Below are 21,016 nucleotides of genomic sequence, written 5' to 3' on the forward strand. Positions count from 1 at the left end.
TTTGTCTCCCTTCACTACCTGCATAATTTCTTTTATCTCATCATACATTTCATCAATTTCTTCATCATCTGCAGAGCTAGTAGGCATATAAACTTGTACTACTGTAGTAGGTGTGGGCTTCGTGTCTACCTTGGCCACAATAATGCGATCACTATGCTCTTTGTAGTAGCTTACCTGCAATCCAATTTTTTTATTCATTATTAAACCTACTCCTGCATTACCCCTATTTGATTTTGTATTTATAACCCTGTATTCACCTGACCAAAAGTCTTGTTCATCCTGCCACCGAACTTCGCTAATTCCCATTATATCTAACTTTAACCTATCCATTTGCCTTTTTAAGTTTTCTAACCTACCTGCCTGATTAAGGGATCTGACATTCCACACTCCGATCTGCAGAATGCCAGTTTTCTTTCTCCTGGTAATGACGTCCTCTTGAGTAGTCCCCACCTGGAGATCCGAATGGGGGACTATTTTACCTCCGGAATATTTTACCCAAGAGGACGCCATCATCATTTAACCATACAGTAAAGCTGCATGCCCTCGGGAAAAATTACGGCTGTAGTTTCCCCTTGCTTTCAGCCGTTCGCAGTACCAGCACAGCAAGACCGTTTTGGTTAGTGTTACAAGGCCAGATCAGTCAATCATCCAGACCACTGCCCCTGCAACTACTGAAAAGGGTGCTGTCCCTCTTCAGGAATCACACATTTGTCTGGCCTCTCAAAAGATACCCCTCCATTGTGGTTGCACCTATGGTACGGCCATCCGTATTGCTGGGGCACGCAAGCCTCCCCACCAACAGCAAGGTCCATGGTTCATGGTATGAAACATATTTTTGGATCTAAATTCCAACCAGAGGCAGGTATTTTGAGAATTCATCAGAGATTCATCAGAACATACATCCCATTAAAGACAGTAAATGGATAGAGTACATAACACCTTTTGAACAAATACTAAACAATTTGCTTCACTTATCCACAGGATACACACCTGCTGAATTAATGTTTGACAGGCTTGAAGGTGGTGAAAGCGTCAAGCATTTACCAAAATCATCTGAAAAAATAACTATACCTTTGGAAGCAAAGGTATGGCAAGAGTTGATAGCTCTAGAAAAAATGCGTAATACAGGAAGGTGCAGTATGATAAGAAGAATGACCAACTTTCATGTCGGGCAAGGACTGTTGTTATGAACACATTCACTATCAATAAAACATTGAACCAAAACTAGCAATTAGCATATGTAGAAATCACACATTAAGGCAAAATATGGAGATGAACATAAAAAGAAAAATTTATTGTTAGGATGACATTTATTACACACCTTAGCAACTTGTATATAGGGGAAGATGGTGAAGGAACCAAGTAAAAATACACACTTGTACATGGACTGAGGTGTAAATATTATGTAAAGTAAGACGATTTGAAAGAAATTAGTTTGTAAGAGAATTTATATTTGTAACACAATTTGAAAAGCTAAACATTCCCAGTGTGCTATGAACTGAACGTACAGTGCAGCAGTAAAGGGGACAGTTTGGAAGGTCATTCACCCCCTCCTCCACCTCCCTCACAGACACTACTACTCACTTAGTTACATGAGAACACAGTGATCATTTCACACATGCGCAGGACTGCAAACTACTAGCAATATGCTGTTCAGCTTCCTATGAAGTGGCGAGTGCTACTAGGTGCTACTAAAAGAGCAATTAATCTGACCAATCATATAAAGATTTCTTAATTCATTTGAGAGTAAATGTAGAAGTTAGAGCTCTGTTGGCTAGTGCTAACACATTCACCTGTAGTATTAAGTATCAATAAGTAGTCTAAACACTAAGGACCAAATTATGTATATTTTTATCCTAAAGAATATGGCACACTTGACAGCTTCAAGAGTGAGCTAATATTCTGGCTATTTGAATGACCTAATGTAGCACCAATACTGCTACTCTTCATGAACTTGTAGATAACATAGTAAATAGATTAAGATAGTTGGAAGAAATGTTATAGAAAAAGGGGAATGAGAATATTTACAAAAAGGAAACTAAATGCTAAAATGAAGACAATATATACAAGAGGGGGAAAACACACACACACACACACACACACACACACACACACACACACACACACACACACACACATAGGAAGGAAAAACTATGTACAACCAGATTATTAAGCAAACAAAAGAACAAGTTATACCAAATATACATACACTTTATGTCCCACTAGCTACACGTACTTAATTTAAGAACATCTCATGCTATGTTTGCCATGAGCTACAACCCATTACGCTCCTCAACTACAAACTATGCTAAACTACAGCTGCAATAACCAATATATAATTGAAACCTCCTGGCAGATTAAAATTGTATGCCCGACCGAGACTTGAACTCGGGACCTTTGCCTTTCGCGGGCAAGTGCTCTACCATCTGAGCTACCGAAGCACGACTCACACTCGGTACTCACCACTTTACTTCTGCCAGTATCTCGTCTCTTACCTTCCAAACTTTACAGAAGCTCTCCTGCGAACCTTGCAGAACTAGCACTCCTGAAAGAAAGGATACAGCGAAGACATGGCTTAGCCACAGCCTGGGGGATGTTTCCAGAATGAGATTTTCCCTCTGCAGCGGAGTGTGCGCTGATATGAAACTTCCTGGCAGATTAAAACTGTGTGCCCAACCGAGACTCGAACTCGGGACCTTTGCCTTTTGCGGGCAAGTGCTCTACCATCTGAGCTACTGAAGTACGACTCACGCCCAGTACTCACAGCTTTACTTCTGCCAGCATCTCATCTCCTACCTTCCAAACTTTACAGAAGCTCTCCTGCGAACCTTGCAGAACTAGCACTCCTGAAAGAAAGGATACAGTGGAGACATGGCTTAGCCACAGCCTGGGGGATGTTTCCAGAATGAGATTTTCACTCTTCAGTGGAGTGTGCGCTGATATGAAACTTTCTGTCCGCTGTATCCTTTCTTTCAGGAGTGCTAGTCCTGCAAGGTTCGCAGGAGAGCTTCTGTAAAGTTTGGAAGGTAGGAGATGAGATACTGGCAGAAGTAAAGCTGTGAGTACTGAGCATGAGTTGTGCTTCAGTAGCTCAGATGGTAGAGCACTTGCCCGCGAAAGGCAAAGGTCCCAAGTTCGAGTCTCGGTCGGGCACACAGTTTTAATCTGCCAGGAAGTTTCATATCAGCGCACACTCCACTGCAGAGTGAAAATCTCATTCGGGAATATCTAATTGAATAACTAGTATGCTAAAACATCAAAATGAATGAGAATATACACATGAATGGATTCGATGCAGCACAATGAGTGGGAGCAAGCTGCAAGGTAAGTTAAAACATCTCGACACGATACGTGATCCTGAAAACACATCACTGCAGGTGAATTCTCTGTCAAATATTAAAAGAAGAACATACTAGAGCAGTTAGTTCTTAGGAAAGTGAATAAACAGAGGTATCTAGCAATCTGCAGAAGTGTATTTATAAATATCTATGTTTGTGATTGTGTATGAGTTGTAATGAGAATTGTCCAAGACAAGTACACTCGTTCTTTTATACTGCATCAAAGAGCTAGAACTCTGTTATATTGCTTCCAAGGGGAAAGAATGGATCAAAGTTGCACTAATGACAGCCTTTATGATGGTATACTGACACAAACCTTGGGCACCAAACACAATGATGACTAGGCTTATGGCGAATCCCTCCCTCGCTTCCACCTGTAGCGTAGACCAGAAACTAGTCCTGCAACACCCTCGCTGGGCACTTCAGCCGGGGTGGGGATGGGGGTGGGGGTGGGGGTGGGGGTGGGGCTAGGGGGTGGGGGGAGAACTTTGACAGACAGCCATGTTTGCTGGATGCTAGCCACACTGCCTAATCGTTGCTTGACCAGTCTTGTTCCACTCTGATGAGGCATGAGGAAACATCCCTGACTGTGCTTGGCAGCTCGCTTGTGAAATGCCATGTGGCCCACATTGTCGTCTGCCACATTTTTTCCGGAGTATATGCCAATGGCACAACTCTTATCCCATGCTCATTGCCTTCATTCTGCCACAGTTGTCTATTGAAAGGAGTGTCACATCTTTTCAATGCTGCTTTCCTGAGCTGTGTCTTCTCAAAGCAGCTCACTGACTGCAGGAGTACAAAGCCTGATGCTAGACAACCAGTTCGTCCCTCCAGTATCAGCTATGGGAATACTACATGCAGTGTAGTGCAAACAATGCAGTGAAGTGTAGTGTGCATCAGGACTACCATGCCGATCTATTACCATATTATACCCAGCTGGTTTGGCGCTATTTTGCCGACAATTGCGCTATTGAAATGGTTTTCCCCATGGTGCCTGATGACACCGAAGAAAAGTTGCAAGGCACCCACGGTCCATCTGGTCCAGATCCTCCTCGATTAAGAGGTATTAGCCCGTTTCTAATGTTACTGTATTCGTTAACTTTTGGGTTAATATGTTAGAACCAGCTAATGTGGCTCTTCCAGTGCACCCCTTCACGTACTGTCATTTTCTTAACTAGCACACTGTGTAAGTACGTGCACCCTGGTGACCCCCCTCTAGACCTAGGCACGGGGTCTCATTACTGAAACCTGCTGGTTTTCCTTTTTTAAATATTCCAATTAGCACAACCTAAATGGTCATGAAATCAGTTCCCATTAGGTTGTATGGATGCATCCTGCTTGCACCCCCACCCACCTCTTGCCCCTCCACCCTCCTGAACCGCCACCCACACTCCTCCATACACGCCATCCCTTCGTGCATGCCAGAGACCCCCTCCTGCGAACCTCCCCATGCCCCTCTGCATATGCCATCCCTCCACATGTACCACCACATCCCTCCCACCACTGACAGACGTGTGCCTGGACAAACCCAGTTCACCATCAACATCTGGCATGTTACCGAGATTAACAACATTGTGGCAGATACCTTAGCCACTCCCGTGTCATCACCCAACCCTTAGACTACAATACCTTGGCCACTGCTCAAGAGGGTGACCCAGACCTGGCCCACACACTCTGGTATGTCGACACTGGCCTCAAGCACCAGCTAAGATCCACATCAGGCTCCAGCCTTAAGATCTGGCATGACATCCTCATGGATCCTTCACAACCTGACAGCTCCAATGATCACCCCAGCCCCTTACTCCCCCTTGCCTTCCAAAAACCAGCATTTGACCATGTCCACAGCTTTGCACATACAGGCATCTACACTTCCACCACCCTCATGAAACAATGCTTCATCTGGCTGGGCATCCAATGTGACTGCAATATCTGAGACCAGTTCTGTTCTCTGTACCAGTGCGCCAAGTTCAGATGGCATGCTCACTCCCCTGCAGCCACCTTTACCCCAGCACAGCACTAGTTCACGCACGTCCACCTCGACATTGTCAGCCCACTACCCTCCTCCAACAGGTATCGAAATCCGCTGACAATATTGACAGATTTACTCGCTGCCTGTAGGCCACCTCTATCCCAGACATTTCAGCTGACACTGGCTGCAACCTTTGTTCACACCTGGGGGTTCCAATTCAGTAGCCCACATGACCTGACTACAGATCGTGGGCACCAGTGCACCTCTGCCCTCTCTGATCTCTGGTAGCCACCTGTGGCCCAATTTCCACCACACCACTAGCTACCACCCTGCAGCTAAAGGCATAGTGGAATGGTTTCACCACACACTTAAACTGCCCTCACATGAAATTCTTCCGAATGGTCTGCTGCCCTTGCCCCAGTACTTCTAGGCCCGCAGATTGCACTCAAAATAACCTTGGAACTTTGGCTGCCGAGATGGTATACAGACAGCCACTCACCATTCCTGACGAGTTTTTGGAAGTGACCCCACTCCCTCTTAACAGCACCATCCCATGTTTCGTGCAGCAGCTCCAGAGCTACATGGCCAAACTGCAACCAGCACTTCCACAACAACACTGTGTGCTCTGTACCTACACCCACCATGACCTTACAGCATACACACACAACACAATTCGGTTTGATGCATACTGACCACCTCTCTGCCCTCAGTATTCAGGCCCACATCTGGTGGTGTGATGTGGAGATGAGACATTCTCCATTTGTCCGTGTGAGATCACAACAACCATCTCCACACACAGGCCAAGCCAACCTATGTCATAGAGCTACCTCCAGCTGATGAGCACTGCACCGTCAAGGTAGAGTTGCCCTTGCCTACCACTGGATCCAGCCATGGCACCATCAACAATGCATCTGATATGAAGCAGGCCGACAGCATTCCCTCTGGTGTCCCTGACAGGCCACCAGATGACGCCATCCCCGACACTGTGTCTTCCACGACACCAGTCAGTGCTGCCTCTGCTCCACCAACAAACAACTACGTGAGTGACACACCTCCCAGTTCCTGGCACCCTGATATTGCCGCAGCACCACACTTTCTGCAACCTCCAGCTAAAACAGACAGTGCCCCCCACACTCAACAGAGTTGCATCACCACTGTCACTAGCACCTGCACCATTGGAGCAGTAACACTACTTCACACACTCCCAACATCGTCTGCAGGAGCTGCCCATGGCCCTCTGTTCACTGGAGAGCACAGCAGCAGCCTGTGCAAGCCCTACAACAAGCACCATCAGCCAGCTTCGAGCACCCCTCTGTGCAGTTAACACCGGTGTTTTCTTCTCACAAGGGGGAGAACTATGCGGCAACTCCTTCCCTCACCTCCATTTGTAGCTGCAGACAATGGACTGCATAGACCAGAAACCAGCCTCGGAACATCCTCGCTCGACACTTCCTCTGGGGGAGGGGGGGAGGGGGGAGGAGAATGTAGAGGCCACACTTTCCGGACGCTAAGCACACTGAGCTGTCGCTTGAGCAGTCTTGTTCCACTCTGATGAGACAATGTCGCCAGCCATGCTGAGCAGCTGCGTTGCATGTCACCACATGACGCATGTTGTCATCTGCTGCATTTTTGCTGGGGTGTACACAAACTGCACAACTCTTATCCCACACTTGTCATCGCCGTTCTGTCGCAGTCTATTTATTGAGAGGAGTGCCACTGCGTTTTTTCCATGCTGCCTTCCTGAGCTGTGTCTTCTCGAGGCAGTTCTACTGACTACAGGAGTACAAAGTACCGGGTGCCCCTGGTATTAGCTATTAGAATACTATGTGCAGTGTAGTGCAAACAGGGCAGTGTGATGCAGTGCGTGCTCAGACTACCAGACCAATTTATTACTATCCCATCTCCATTCGTTTTGGCCCTCCTTTGCTGCCAAATGTGCCATTGAAGCATTTTTCCCATGCCACCAAACAATGCCAAAGAAAGGTTGTGAGCCACCCATTATCCATCTGGTCCCGACCTTCATTGATTAAGAGGTATTAGCTCATTTCTAATGTTTCTGTAGTCTTTAGCTCTTGGATTAGAACCAGCCCACATGGCTCTTCCAGCACACCCCTTTGTGCACTGCCATTTTCTTTGCACTCTGTCTTCAGGCCACGAGTGGCCTACCAGGACCATCCGATTGCCATGTCATCTTCAGTGGAGAATGCGGATAGGAGGGGTGCGGGGTCAGCACACCGCTCTCCCGGTCATTATGATGGTATTCTTGACCGAAGCTGCTACTATTCCATTGAGTAGCTCCTCAATTGGCGTCACGAGGCTGAGTGCACCCCAAAAAATGGCAACAGTGCATGGCAGCCTGGATGGTCACCCATCCAAGTGCCGACCACGCCCGACAGTGCTTAACTTCAGTGATCTCATGGGAACCGGTGTATCCACTGCGGCAAGACCGTTGCCCGCCATTTTCTTAACTAGTATATATTATCCAACAATATATTTCAGAATAATCTTAAAAAATCATTTAACCCTTTAAATAATATTTCCCCTATCATTTCCAAATCCTTTTTCCCAATAATTTTCCTACAGTGAAGATGAATTGTGAGACGTGGTACTACAATTAGTATTTGACAGAGCACGGAAGACCTGACTCAAAACAAGGCACATGGAGTTGATCGCATTTTCTGGGGATGAGAAAATTGTTATAACCGCTGCATAGCATAAATGACGCAGGAAAAACCCTCATTCTTCAAGAAGAGTGTAATAATTCCAACTTCAAGTAAGGTGGGTGCTAGTATATGTGAATATTGTTCAACCATCAATTTAAAAAGTCACACTTGCATAGTACTGATATGAAGAATGGAAGAAAAACTGGTAGAGCAATACCTTGTAGAAGATTAGCTTGGATTCTGGGGAAATCTAGGAACACATGAGACAGTACTGACACTTGAGATGTAACTGATTTGTTGGGACATCTGGTTAATAACAATTCATTCCTGAATAGGCAATACACGGTTCTATTGAGGTGTGCAATGCAATGTAATTTTTTTATTATTCTGAAAGGGTCCTGTAGCCACCTTTCATTAGTCCAGTAGCCCACATTCACTAGCATTTCTCTTTCTTTTCCTTGTTTCTCTTTTTTTTCATAACTGATTGAATGAATGTGGTTGTGAGTCATATTGCTAGATGGTGGCATAGTCTGCTGCAGAAAGTCTGTGATAGTCACACAGATTCAGCAGCAGTTGTACATAATAGCCGATTACCTTGTCATCAGCGGATGTGGACGAAATATGGTTGATAACGAAATGTCCGCACAGACGGTGTGAAATAAATATACAACAAAGTAGGGTTACCGAGGGCTACGTGAGCACATGGCCCATTTAGAATTTCACCTAAAAGGGTTAACGGCCCATGAAGTTGAAAGAAATGAACGAAAGGGCCATCATTCCGATGATGATTCCGGGAATGATGGTGAATTTGATCATTGTCACGATCACGGATCTAGTACCAGGTGGGAATGGCGCGGATCCCCTCAGGAATGTTTGCCAAGGAAAACTCACAAATTTGACTTTAAACATTTTCTGATGGTGAGGAAGTTTGAAGTCTTCCATAACTCGGCTATGGGGATTCACCCGTGGGCCTGGTTACAGCAGTTCAAGTTCTCCCTTCCTCCTACTTGGTCCAGTGTGCACAAAATAGAGTATATGTGCGGCTACCTCGAAGGTGAGCCAGCGGCGCGGATGAGGTCAATTGCACACAATTGCTACACAGTCAGGGAGTTTCGTCAACACTTCCTGTCGATCTATTTGTCAGTGGCAGCGCAGAGTCGTGTAAAACATGGACTCATTATGCTACCAGAATTAAACCAGTCGAAATTCTCCATCCCTGTGTAGATGCTCGAGCGCATGCTGCAGGTGAATGAACATCTTGATGATGCTTATGGACCTGCGGAAATTATTCGTAGAAGATTAGCTTGGTTTCTGGGGAAATCTAAGAACACATGAGACAGTACTGACACTTGAGATGTAACTGATTTGTTGGGACATCTGGTTAATAACAATTCATTCCTGAATAGGCAATACACGGTTCTATTGAGGTGTGCAATGCAATGTAATTTTTTTATTATTCTGAAAGGGTCCTGTAGCCACCTTTCATTAGTCCAGTAGCCCACATTCTAATGCAGTTGCGGCATTTTATCCTTGCAAGACGATGTAAGGATGATGTACAGGGGTTTAGCAATTTCCTTTTACAACTTGAGTGCAATGCGAATGGCACCATGCAGAGTTACGATCAGAGCACCTATGAGCAGTGGCCACACGAGTGAAGCCGCAGCCCTAGAGACAGGTGGCAATCCAGACATAATGGGTTGCCTGGGAGTTACAGAGTGCACGATCGTTGGCAGCGCCGCGACTCCTCACGGAACACGGGCAGAACAAACGATGCCAATGGTCATCATTTGCTGAGAGGAAATCAAAGATACCTCAGGGAGTTTAGAAGATATGGTAATGAGTAGAGATTTAGGAGCAATTATAATGGACCTAGGAATGGTAGTCATGACCGACCACAGACTAATTATCGAACAAGCAACAACAGGAGTGCTGTAAACAGTACGGGTGGTCCGCCACTGGGTGTTGAAATTCGTCCCGCAAACCCGCAGCACAATCCACCAAATGCCCCTAATCAAAGGGATCAATGACTATTGGCTGACTCGGTTGGTGTCAACTTAACGAAGACCGGTACTTTTGATGATATTGTTGTGCATTTGGTAGAGGAAGACGATATTAGGGAAGATTTGTTGAGGGAAGGCTACAGTATTGGTGTGCCTACAGCAAACCCAGTCGTGTCTGTTTACATTTGGGAAGTCAGTGTTAGATGTGTGCTCGATACAAGCAGCCCCTTTTTACTTATTAGTGAGGCTGCGTTTCAGATGTCTGAGAAAATGGGGAGTTAGCCAACTTTCAAGGTGGGAGGAACCACAGTCAGGGGGCGTGATATATGGAAAAAGTGTTAAAATTAAAGTACAGACTCGAGTAAACTTCGTCTGTCAAGGTCACGAGTTTGAATTCAATTTTTTTGTGATGCCACTAATGAGCGTGGTGATGATATTGAGGACTGACTTTATAATGCCTACCATGCCCTAATTGACATGGCTGGCGGTGTTATGACTATCATTGCCGGGAGCAACCCTGTCAGTCTAATTTTCAAGGAATGTGTTTTGTGCAAGGAGTCTGAGGTGAGCTGTCTGAAATTTCACGTTAGGACTGAGTCGTGAACTGGGCAGGAGGTTTTGGTCAATTTGATTAGTGACCTAGATTCACAACCTAATGAACATGACAGGAACAATGTTTAATGAGCGCTGTGGAAAGGTGTATTGCTGGTGCAGGAGCCACGGAAGCAAATCGTGTGGAACTGTGTCGCGTTCTGAGAAGCCATGCCTAAGTATTTTCGGATTCACCGGGGGCAATTGATGGTTTCTATACTGCTTTACAGTATGCAAACATCTTCCATTCTTTGTTAAGCCCTACTCCATCCCACTGGTGCACAAGAGCAGTGTGTAAGCCGAAATAAGTAGGATGCTGGAGCATGGTATAATAGGCCGAGCTAGGAGTTCCTATAACTCGCCATTACTCATTGTGCCAAAGCAGGACAAGTCCGTGCATTTGGTGTTTGACTCATGGCAAATAAATATGGTCATCATGTCCGAGACAGATAGGCCAGAAGGACTGGAGGAACTGCTGCAAAGGTTTCACCGTGTGAAAGTTTTGTCATCCATGGACCTCCGGCACAGCTATTTGCAAATTATGCTCGATTCATCTTGCAGGAAATACACTGCATTCCTCTGCTATGAGAGTTGCTACCAGTTTAAATGTCTCCCTTTCAGGTTGTATATTTCTTCAGCCACCTTCATAAGAGGCCTGAATAGCATATTACCTGACGACCTAAAAGCCCCCGTAACTGAGTATGTGGACGACATTCTCATTCCAGAGAAGTCGTGGGAGGAACACAACCAGGTACTAAATCAATTGCGGGGGTGACTGTGAATCTGTACAAATCCCAGTTCGGGTGTGAAAGCATAATGTTTCTGTGTCATATTGTGTCGGCAGATGGGATTCATCTGGATACCGAAAAAATTTCAGCGATTGTGGAGTGCAAGATGCCCACGACAAAGTGTCATCTCAGGGTTTATTTGGGGCTTTTGTCCAACCCTTTCAAGTGCACTGACAGGTAAGAACACTGTTCAGATGTGGGACGAGCAAGAACAGAGTGAAATTGACGAATTAAATTGGTTAATGCTCCATTGCTTGTGCATCCGGATTTGAATCAGGAGTTTTGTCTGATGACAGATAGTTCACTGATGGGGCTGGGAGCAGTGTTGTTCCAGACAGATGGTGGAAAGGATCCATCCACCTGGAAAACTATCTCGTTCGCCAACCATGTGCTCTCGCAGAGTGAACGGAACTACTCTGTCACGGAACTTGAAGCCCTGGCGATTGTCTGGGTTCAAATGGCTCTGAGTACTATGGGACTTAATATCTGAGGTCATCAGTCCCCTAGAACTTAGAACTACTTAAACCTAACGAACCTAAGGACATGACACACATCATGCCCAAGGCAGGATTCGAACCTGCGACCGGTTCCAGACTGAAGTGCCTAGAACTGCTCGACCACTCTGATCGGCGATTGTCTTGGTGTTCAAGAAATTCTGGTACTATTTGTTCAGGTGCACGACTAGGGTGTACAGCAACCACCAAGCACTACAATTCCTAATGAGTGCCAAGATCAATATGGTAGGCTCGTACGGTGTTCCTCCAGGAATACCACTTCATGATAGAGTACATTCCAGGGCACAAGAACATCATTGCTGATGCTCTATCTCGGATGCCTATTGGGCTCGCCCATGCTCAGGATAACGCTATTGATGAAAACAATTTTAGTGTGTTATACCTTCAGAACGTGGCATTTGAGAATTATGTCACTGCGTCAATAGGTAATAGCAGGCCGAAGCAAGACAAGGAAGAAGTCTTGTGTGATGTCAAAGAGAAATGGCATGATAAATCCCACATGGCCATCAGGCAGTATTATATTATCCAGAACGTCATCCTATTTAAGAGGCGAGCTCTGGATGACTCCAGGTGGCTGTTGGCGATTCTGGAGGAACTGGTGAATAAGCTCATGTGGTACGTGCATCTGAGCTACTGTCAGAGTGAAACCGGTCTTTATCTCCCTTTTCTCCCCTTCAGCGAATCCCTGTGAAAGGTGGATGAAGGAGTTTGGAAAATTGTGTCAGTTATACTGCCACCATGGCCACCAGACGGACATGAAACTATCCAGTTTCCAGAACATATAAAATGAGTTGCCAAATGCCTCGATGATGTTGCCACTGATTCTGGTCCTGAAAAACAAGGAGCCTGTGAGTAAAATAAAAGAGGTGGTTCTCTGGCCAGCAGAACCCAGGTTACGGAGATCTGCAGTTGTGGAGCTTGCCCTGAAAAATATATAGAGTGCTGCTGAGGCTTGGATAAGAGCCTACAAAAAGAAGGTGTGGAAAATAACTTTTCACATAGGCCAGAAAGTACTTGTATGCTTGCACAAGCTCTGTAATAAACGTGCTGGGTTGTCAAAGAAGTTTTTTTTCTTATTCAATGGGCCATACAGAATCAAGCGGATTCCACATCCGAATGCGCTTGAAGTAGAAACCCTCCGCTCTCACAAGTTGAAGGGCCTGCACGTCATCTGCAATGTAAGACCTTATATTGAATAAGAAGCAGAAGATCTTGCCCCTCAGAGGTTGGAATGACGTATTGCCCATATGTTTTTCTTGCATTCATTCTTTTGTGAGTAAAATCACAATGTATATTTTCCAATGTTTTGATTCATTCTGGTGTGATTAAAATTAAAGTGTATATTTTCTATGAATTGTAAAGGGTCCCCGAATATATGAGTAGTTATTTTAGTTATTTCTTCTTCTGAGCAGAAAAGAGTAGTTAGTGTTGTGCAGCTTTATAACATCTGAACATGAATGATTATGAGGCTCAGATGAAGCGTTTCCTATTACAGTGTCCCAGCACTGATGCATCAACTGAGATGGTGCAAAGAGGTGATGAGCGGATCTCATGCCCAACACCCACACGAGTCTACGTCGACCTCAATGTGATGCAGAAAAGCATGTCTCTCTCCATTGACATGACAGGAGAAGGGGGCATGTGTCGTAAAACACATTCCTCCACAATACGCGGACGACGACTGCCAAGCCACCTTCTCGATGATGAGGCAGGGTCGACAAGCAGCGAAGTCCTGCAAATCTGCAATGTTGAACCATCCCTCTGTATGGACACAGAGGGTGGAAACGGGCATGAAGCAACGTCACGGGGTGCTGTCTAGGATGAAAAACCTGAATTACGATGGACATTACATTCAACGCCGCTGCAAACTCCCCAGTTCAGTGATGTGGTCCCCTAGTAGCTTATCCTCCAAGTAGCCTTTAGAAGAGATACCCATCCCAGCACCTAAAGAGAATACCCAGTGAAACAACCGTGTGACAAAACTGCAAAATGGCAGGGTGTCACCAATCTGGTTTCTGTATGTGTTTTTGTACTCATGTCTTATTTTCCATAGGTGGTTATTTATCAGCTGTCATTCCACTGGGTTCATTAATGGTTTTGTATCACTGTATTTGTTGTGCACATTGAGTTTTGCACTTTCACTTAGATGTTTTTATATAAGTCAGCACCAGCTGACACTCCTCTGGTTTGTGGTAATGATTTTGCATCATTGGATTTGTTTATATATGTACATATATTTTGTGTACCTGTTCATCTGTGTCTCTATGTTAACTTTTGATAATTGGTTAAAGCAATTTTCAGATAATATCTCACATTTGTTGTCGTAGTAGGTCAGATGACATGATGATAGTGTACAATATCATGCTTAATTTAATTTGTTCTGTTCGCTTTGGCTGACCACATGAGGTCACAATTATTGACTAAGGTCAGATAAAACTCATTTGGATATAAGTGATTAATCAATTTTTTAGTGCTGCTGTTTGCCTGTTGCAATTGTTGCTCGTTAGGGTATGTTTGTTTCAAAGACTGTTGGCTAATCTCGTAGCATGGTGAGAAAATTTGCGGCACAGTCTTCTCCAGGACGTTTGGGGTGATGAAAGGGTCCTGTAACCACCTTTCATTAGTCCAGTAGCCCACATTCACTAGCATTTCTCTTTCTTTTCCTTGTTTCTCTTTTGATTGAATGAATGTGGTTGTGTGTCACATTGCCAGACGGTGGCGTAGTCTGCTAGAGAAAGTCTGCGATAGTCATACAGATTCAGCAGCAGTTGTACAGAATAGCCAACTCTATAGTGGTCAAGTAGGCAAAGAGGTTTGTGCTATTTGTGAGAAATCTAACTGCGTTAAGTTGGTGGTGGAAATGGCATCTTTGGGTTTTCTGGGCCACGCAGAGAGTGGAAGAGGGTGGAGGAGAAAAAGCGAGGCACTCTGCCACCGGTAGCATCCACAGCTGTGCTCCAGTCTAGGAAGGGTGAGTTAGACTGACCACGTGCCACGTTGTTACTTGGCAAGAGGACAGCTGTTAGCTTTTGGTCTCACTTTTCAACTCTGAAAGATTGCTTCGCAGCAAGCAATGCAAAACTTTGGCAGATTTTTCTTTTGGTACATTTCTATAGCAGACTTGTATCTGCTGGAAGAACGCCACACAAAGGTGTCACAACTATAAGAAGTGAGCCCTCGCTTCTGTATGAATGCCTGTTTGCCTTCAGCTGTGCCTGTATACGCTTTTATTTTTCTAAATATTAATAGTTTTGCCTAGTCATAAATTTTCCTTGTTTTACGTATCTTTCATACATGGGGAGCCAGCCACGTGGTTGAACATTAGAGTTTGTTGGGCTACTGTCAGCACTAACTGTCCGATCTCATGTGTGTTTTAAAGAATGTTAACTGTTCATGATTGTGTGATGTGATATTGTTGCAACTTGGCCACGATGCCTAGAAATTTCGTCTCCGCAAACCACATAGGCACGCGGTGTGCTGCAAAACGTGTACTGTTTCACGAGCCATTGCACTTAGTCATCAGGCAACTGCAGTTGTATGAATGATTCACACCAGTGATTTTAGGTGTAGATTATAATGGTGAATGTACTGATGCTTTTCTTTAATGTTTTAGGAATAAATGTTATCAGGAATTGTGTACATGCCTCACATCCATGTCTTAGGAATAAATGATTTTATCCACAATTTTCTCTTGTATTGCGAGGTTATGTTTTTGCACCTAAGCCACTCACCTCATAGATTTCCCTTTAGCACATCCAATGCATTTCCTTATGCACAAGTCCAGTGATTAGTTTCCCCTTTTATTTTGAAACAAATGCTTTAATTTAAGTCTTATTTTTAGGCGTGTTGCTGGGAGCTGATCTTATGCACAGTGTTCATCCACTTTCTATTTTATTTTAAATGTTTGATTCTCATGGACTGTGCAAGGGCAATACTATTAATTACATTGCATCCCCTATGAGTGATATCACAATGTATGCACTGTCAGTTTTTGGACTGTGATCAAATTAATTTATTTTCCGACTGCCAAACCTTTGATTAGTTGTATGGTTAGAGTCGGTGGTGATCCTAATCTTCTCACATTAATTTCACAAGCAACAAGCATTTCCATTCCCAATAAGTTAGTTACAATTGTTACAACTATGTTTCTTTTTATCAAGCATGTAAGTCATTATTTATCATCATTTGAGGTAATTTAAAGACCTTTTAATGTTAAAGTTCATCTACTCATTACATATAAAAAAATCATAGAACTGCTGTCCACACAATGTAATTTCATGTGGGCCCTATATGTATCTCATTTTGGTCAGTTCCATAGTTTCAAAGGCAGAAAGAGAGAAATTCATCTATGCAATGCAATTTTTGTGTAAAATATGTAGAATTATCAAATAGTAGTTTCAGGAAAACCTATAAAATGATGTAGTCAATCACTCAAAATGTAAACATTTAAATGTTTCAGAACCTTTATGACCATTAATAACATTTGTTTGTGTGAATTAATAAAACTTTGGCATTGGAACACCTGTAAATGTAGACAGTCAAAATAGTTAAATATTAGCCTATGGCTGAACTTTGGCTACAACTGATTACTATTATTTTACAAATACAAATGTTTTATTCCACCTTTGAGCATATTTACATGCAATTGGTGTCGTCAGTGTTAACACAACAACAATAATAATATAAACTTGGACAAATGTCACTAACTATAATATAGTAATCCAAGATGAATACAATACATATTTATGCAAATGTCTTGACAACAAAATGTTTCCTAACAGATCAATTATAAGATAAATGAACTACATAGTTCAGTGAATGACAAATAAATAATCAAACAGATAATTAACAATAAGTACATGAAAAATTAATAAGGTAGTTGCACAGTGTGGCATATCTGTTTGCAGTTAATTTATTGTTCATTCACATACAGACAGTGTATCATTTGTCACATACTCAAGGGACACTTGAGCAAGTAAATGACTTTACTCTTCAGACACCTTGAAAGACTAGGTTTAAATTTATTTACTGGCACACTATAGGCATTTCAGGTAATTTGTTGAAGCAGACAGGACCAAGACATTTGTAACTGTTATTTGTTTTTGCAAGCCTATTAATTGTATGTCCACTTATTATGTTACAGTCATGAACTGTCCTCCTTCAGTCAAATTTACTCAGATTATCTTTAACAAAGACAAGGCAGTTGTAAATATAAGGCCAGGCACTGTCATTATATTTAGTATCTTAAAATAATCTTGACATGATTCATATGGGCTAAGTCCTGCTATGCACCTTAAGGCTTTGTTTTGCCATTTGAACACTAATTTTGAGCATTCGGAATTGCCCCATAATAGTGTTTCATAACTCAGGTGGGAATGGAAGATTGCAAAATATGCATATAACGGAAGTTCTTTACTGACATTCCTCCTCATCTTGTACAGCAGATAGATGACACATGTCAATTTGCAATTTGCCACATAACTTCCCTGTGTGGGTATCACGGCTGATCTTTTGATCTACGAGGGTCACTCCAAAAGAAGTTCACACTATTTTTTTTTTTAAATCCATCTTTTATTCCACATGTTTGAAAGTTTTACAGTGTGTAGATACATCCTTTAGGAACAATATTTTCATTTCTCCACATAATTTCTATCCCCCTCAACTGCCTTACGCCATCTTGGAACCAGTGCCTGTATACCCGCACGGTGAAATTCTGGACCAACCTGTTGGAGCCACTGTTTGGCAGTGTGGACAAGGGAGTCATCATCTTCAAACCTTGTTCCATGAAGAGAGTCCTTCAGTTTGCCAAAGAGATAATAGTCACATGGAGCCAGGTCAGGACTTAAGGGCGGGTGTTTCAGGGTTGTCCATCCGAGTTTTGTGATAAACATCTTGGGAACCCACCTGGTACAATCTTTTTTTAATGCCAACACTTTCAGTATTCTGCAAACACTTCCTTCCCCTATCCCAAAATAGCATGACAATTCATTCACTGTGATGCGTCTATCAGCAGTCACCAGCTCATTAACTCTCTGCACACTGTCTGGAGCGTGTGCAGTATGAGGCCTGCCGCTGCGAGGACAATCCTCAATATTGCCGTGTCTGCTTTCATCATGTAACCTGCTTGCCCACCGACTAACTGTACTGCGATCGACAGCAGCATCTCAATACACCTTTTTCAACCTCTTGTGGATGTTTTCCACTGTCTCATTATCACAGCACAGGAATTCTATGACAGCACGTTGCTTCTGACGAACGTCAAGTGTAGCAGCCATCTTGAAGACATGCTGTGACGGCACCACTCAGGGGAACAGGTTGAACTGAGTTTGAAAACAAGCGGGAAGGATGTATCTACACACTGTAAAACTTTCACACATGCAGAATGAAAACTGTATTTTTACAAAAATAGTGTACCTTTCTTTTGGAGTGATCCTCATACATGAGATGGTAATAATTTTACTGTTTTGGTATCATGACTGGGAGCATTCAGACTAAATACAACAGCTTCAGTTCTACTCTCATTCTTCTGCAATACATCTGCCTCAGACCAAGTACTGCATCTCTTCATGGCCACTGTCATGCTGTGTTGCACATTTTCAAGGTTGGTAACACATGTGATGAGTGTTGTGTCATCAGCATATAGCACTGCATCACATGATACAACTGCAGGTAAATCATGTATATAAATAATGAAAAGGAAAGGTCCAAGAACAGATCTTTGATGAACACCCTTTACAACTGGGAGACTTTCTGGCATTTGATTATTTACTGTAACTTACTGTTTTCTATTGGTTTTAGTGAAAAAGTAGTACACGTTCATTGAGTATTGAACCATATTTGGGACTTCCTTGAAGACAGAACTCAGCATGTTGATCTTAATGAAACAAAGTCAATAGACGTAAACAAAATGTAATGAATACCCCTAGGAAGCATGATAGGACCATTACTCGTTTCAATACATATACCGAACCTAGTGGATAACAAAACTGTTCAGATTCAGTCTCCAGGTCGCTTTTCTTTAATTCCACATGGCCAATTTCAGGCCAGATCTATTACAACAAATTTGTTACAGTTGATTCAAATTACAAACAGCTTAAGATTTATGTTTATGAAGATTCAAAATGCTGAAAAAATTCGTTACAATGAAACAGCTGAGCAATATACCATTTTTTATTGTTGCAGAGTAACCTGTTTAATATGGAGCAGGAAGTTCCCTGTCATAACTTGCCATACACTCACCTGCTGCAGCTAAGAGAAACTGCCTAATGAGCAAAGTGACTTCATGCACAGTAATTATTATGAAATTTTTATGGACATTTACTTTGGAATGGGGTATGACACAACACCAAACATCAGCCCTCAGCATACTGGCAGCAGTGAATTGGACAGGGCAGAGGAAACTTTAGGATAATGCAGTGTTTTGTCTGGCACAACAGAAACTCTGCCTACGATAGCCAAATGAGAGGAAAATACGATATATTTGGAATTTCTAAAGTCTTGTTTAAAGTTTTTAATGGTCCCCTGATCATGACATCCAAACTCTTGATAAGATTATGCAAGAAGCTCTTGACTTTGCTTTAAAATGGTCTGCAGCCAATAAACTTGTTTACAATCCAGATAAAACCCAAAAGCTTATGTTAGGACTTTCAAAGAATGCAGATAATAAATGTGCCAAACTCTTAGGAATACATCTTGGTTCCAAATTCAATTGGAAGAATATAGTCCTATAGACAACACACTATCAAATATTGATCCCACAGAGAGAAAAAATATTAATACTAACTTAGGACTATCTGATCATAATGCCTTCAGCCTTACAATTCCAGCTAAACTTGCAAAAGAAAGAAATGTGTTTCTTTCTCATATAAGAAATTTCTCTGCAGAAAATTGTGCTAGTTTTGTTGGTAGTAGAAGTAGTGAATCCTGGTCAGAAGGGCTTTCAAAGTCAAGTACTAACTATGCTTATGATGTTTTCTCTTCAATATTCATGTCCAATTTTGCAATGTATTTATCTAAAAAAACCGACTAGAGCCCATTCATGTTGGATCACTAAATCTAGTTCCTGGCTCACAACAGGCATTAAGATTTCCTGCAGTACTTTAAAAATGCTCATTTCTCAAATGAGAAGATCCACAGATCCCTGGTTTATAGAATATGCAAAGACTTGGAGGAAACTATCTTGATAGTTAATTGCAAAGGCAAAGCTGCTTAGTAATGATAACGTAACAAGAAAGTTCTGCAACAAATTAAAATCTGTGTGGGACATTGTATAAAGTGAAACTGGAAAGATACATGAAGATCAAGAAATTACTCTTAAAAATGCTGATGATATCAGTATTGGGAAAAGAGACCTGCCAAATTACATAAATGACTGCTTTATAAATGCTTACCAAAAACTCAACTTAGGTTTTGCACACCAGCATACAACATGAGGTTAGATCCAATTAATGAGCATGAATTAGTAAAGGTTGGGAGGGTATGGTACCACCACATGGCAAAATATTTGATGTCATTTATTTATTAACTTAAATGGCAAAGTTATTGATCTGCCTTGCCACAGAGTGTATATTACAGCTACCTCAGGTTTAGGGATGGTACTCACAGCTGCAAGGCTGCACACAATATCCGATGCTGACTGAGTACAGTTCATGACATCATGAGGAAGGCATCTGAGCCTGTAGCTAACACAGATAGATAATGACATATGGAACCAAATGAATGCAGGAAGTTATACTTAGTCATTCAAGCAATCTAGGGCAGAGACATAATTCTCAGTGGGGAGAAATCACATATAGGATTCCTCAAGTTACAATCTTAGGTCCACTGCTGTTCATCATTTATATGAATGACCTTCCATCTAGTATGCCTACACAACAAGCAGCATTAGTTCCTTTGGCACATGATACTACTATTGTAATCAATCCGAGCATACATACAGAAAAAGAAGACTTGGTAAACAAAGTTCTTAAAATTATTATTGATTGGTTTTCTGTGAATGGTCTCACCCTCAGTTTTAAAAAGACACAGCGTATTCAGTTCTGCATATCTAGAGGTCCTGCACCAATGATAAGCTTAACACATGGTGAAGAAGTAATATAGGGGAGAAATTTCAAAATTCTCAGAGGTCCATGCTGATGAGAGAAACTGGAAAA

General features: G+C 42.7%; 1 protein-coding gene and 1 pseudogene across 1 annotated transcript in view; one reads left to right on the forward strand and one right to left on the reverse strand.

The window, feature by feature from the left end:
• The window catches only part of LOC124613152 (peroxisomal acyl-coenzyme A oxidase 3-like), a 323,979-nt gene that overhangs the window by 40,910 nt on the left and 262,053 nt on the right, over positions 1-21,016 (forward strand). The window lies entirely within an intron of this gene.
• LOC124614244 lies at positions 7,644-7,761 on the reverse strand (annotated as a pseudogene).

Source organism: Schistocerca americana, chromosome 4, assembly GCF_021461395.2.
Source record: "Schistocerca americana isolate TAMUIC-IGC-003095 chromosome 4, iqSchAmer2.1, whole genome shotgun sequence".
Classification (NCBI taxonomy): Eukaryota; Metazoa; Arthropoda; class Insecta; order Orthoptera; family Acrididae; genus Schistocerca; species Schistocerca americana.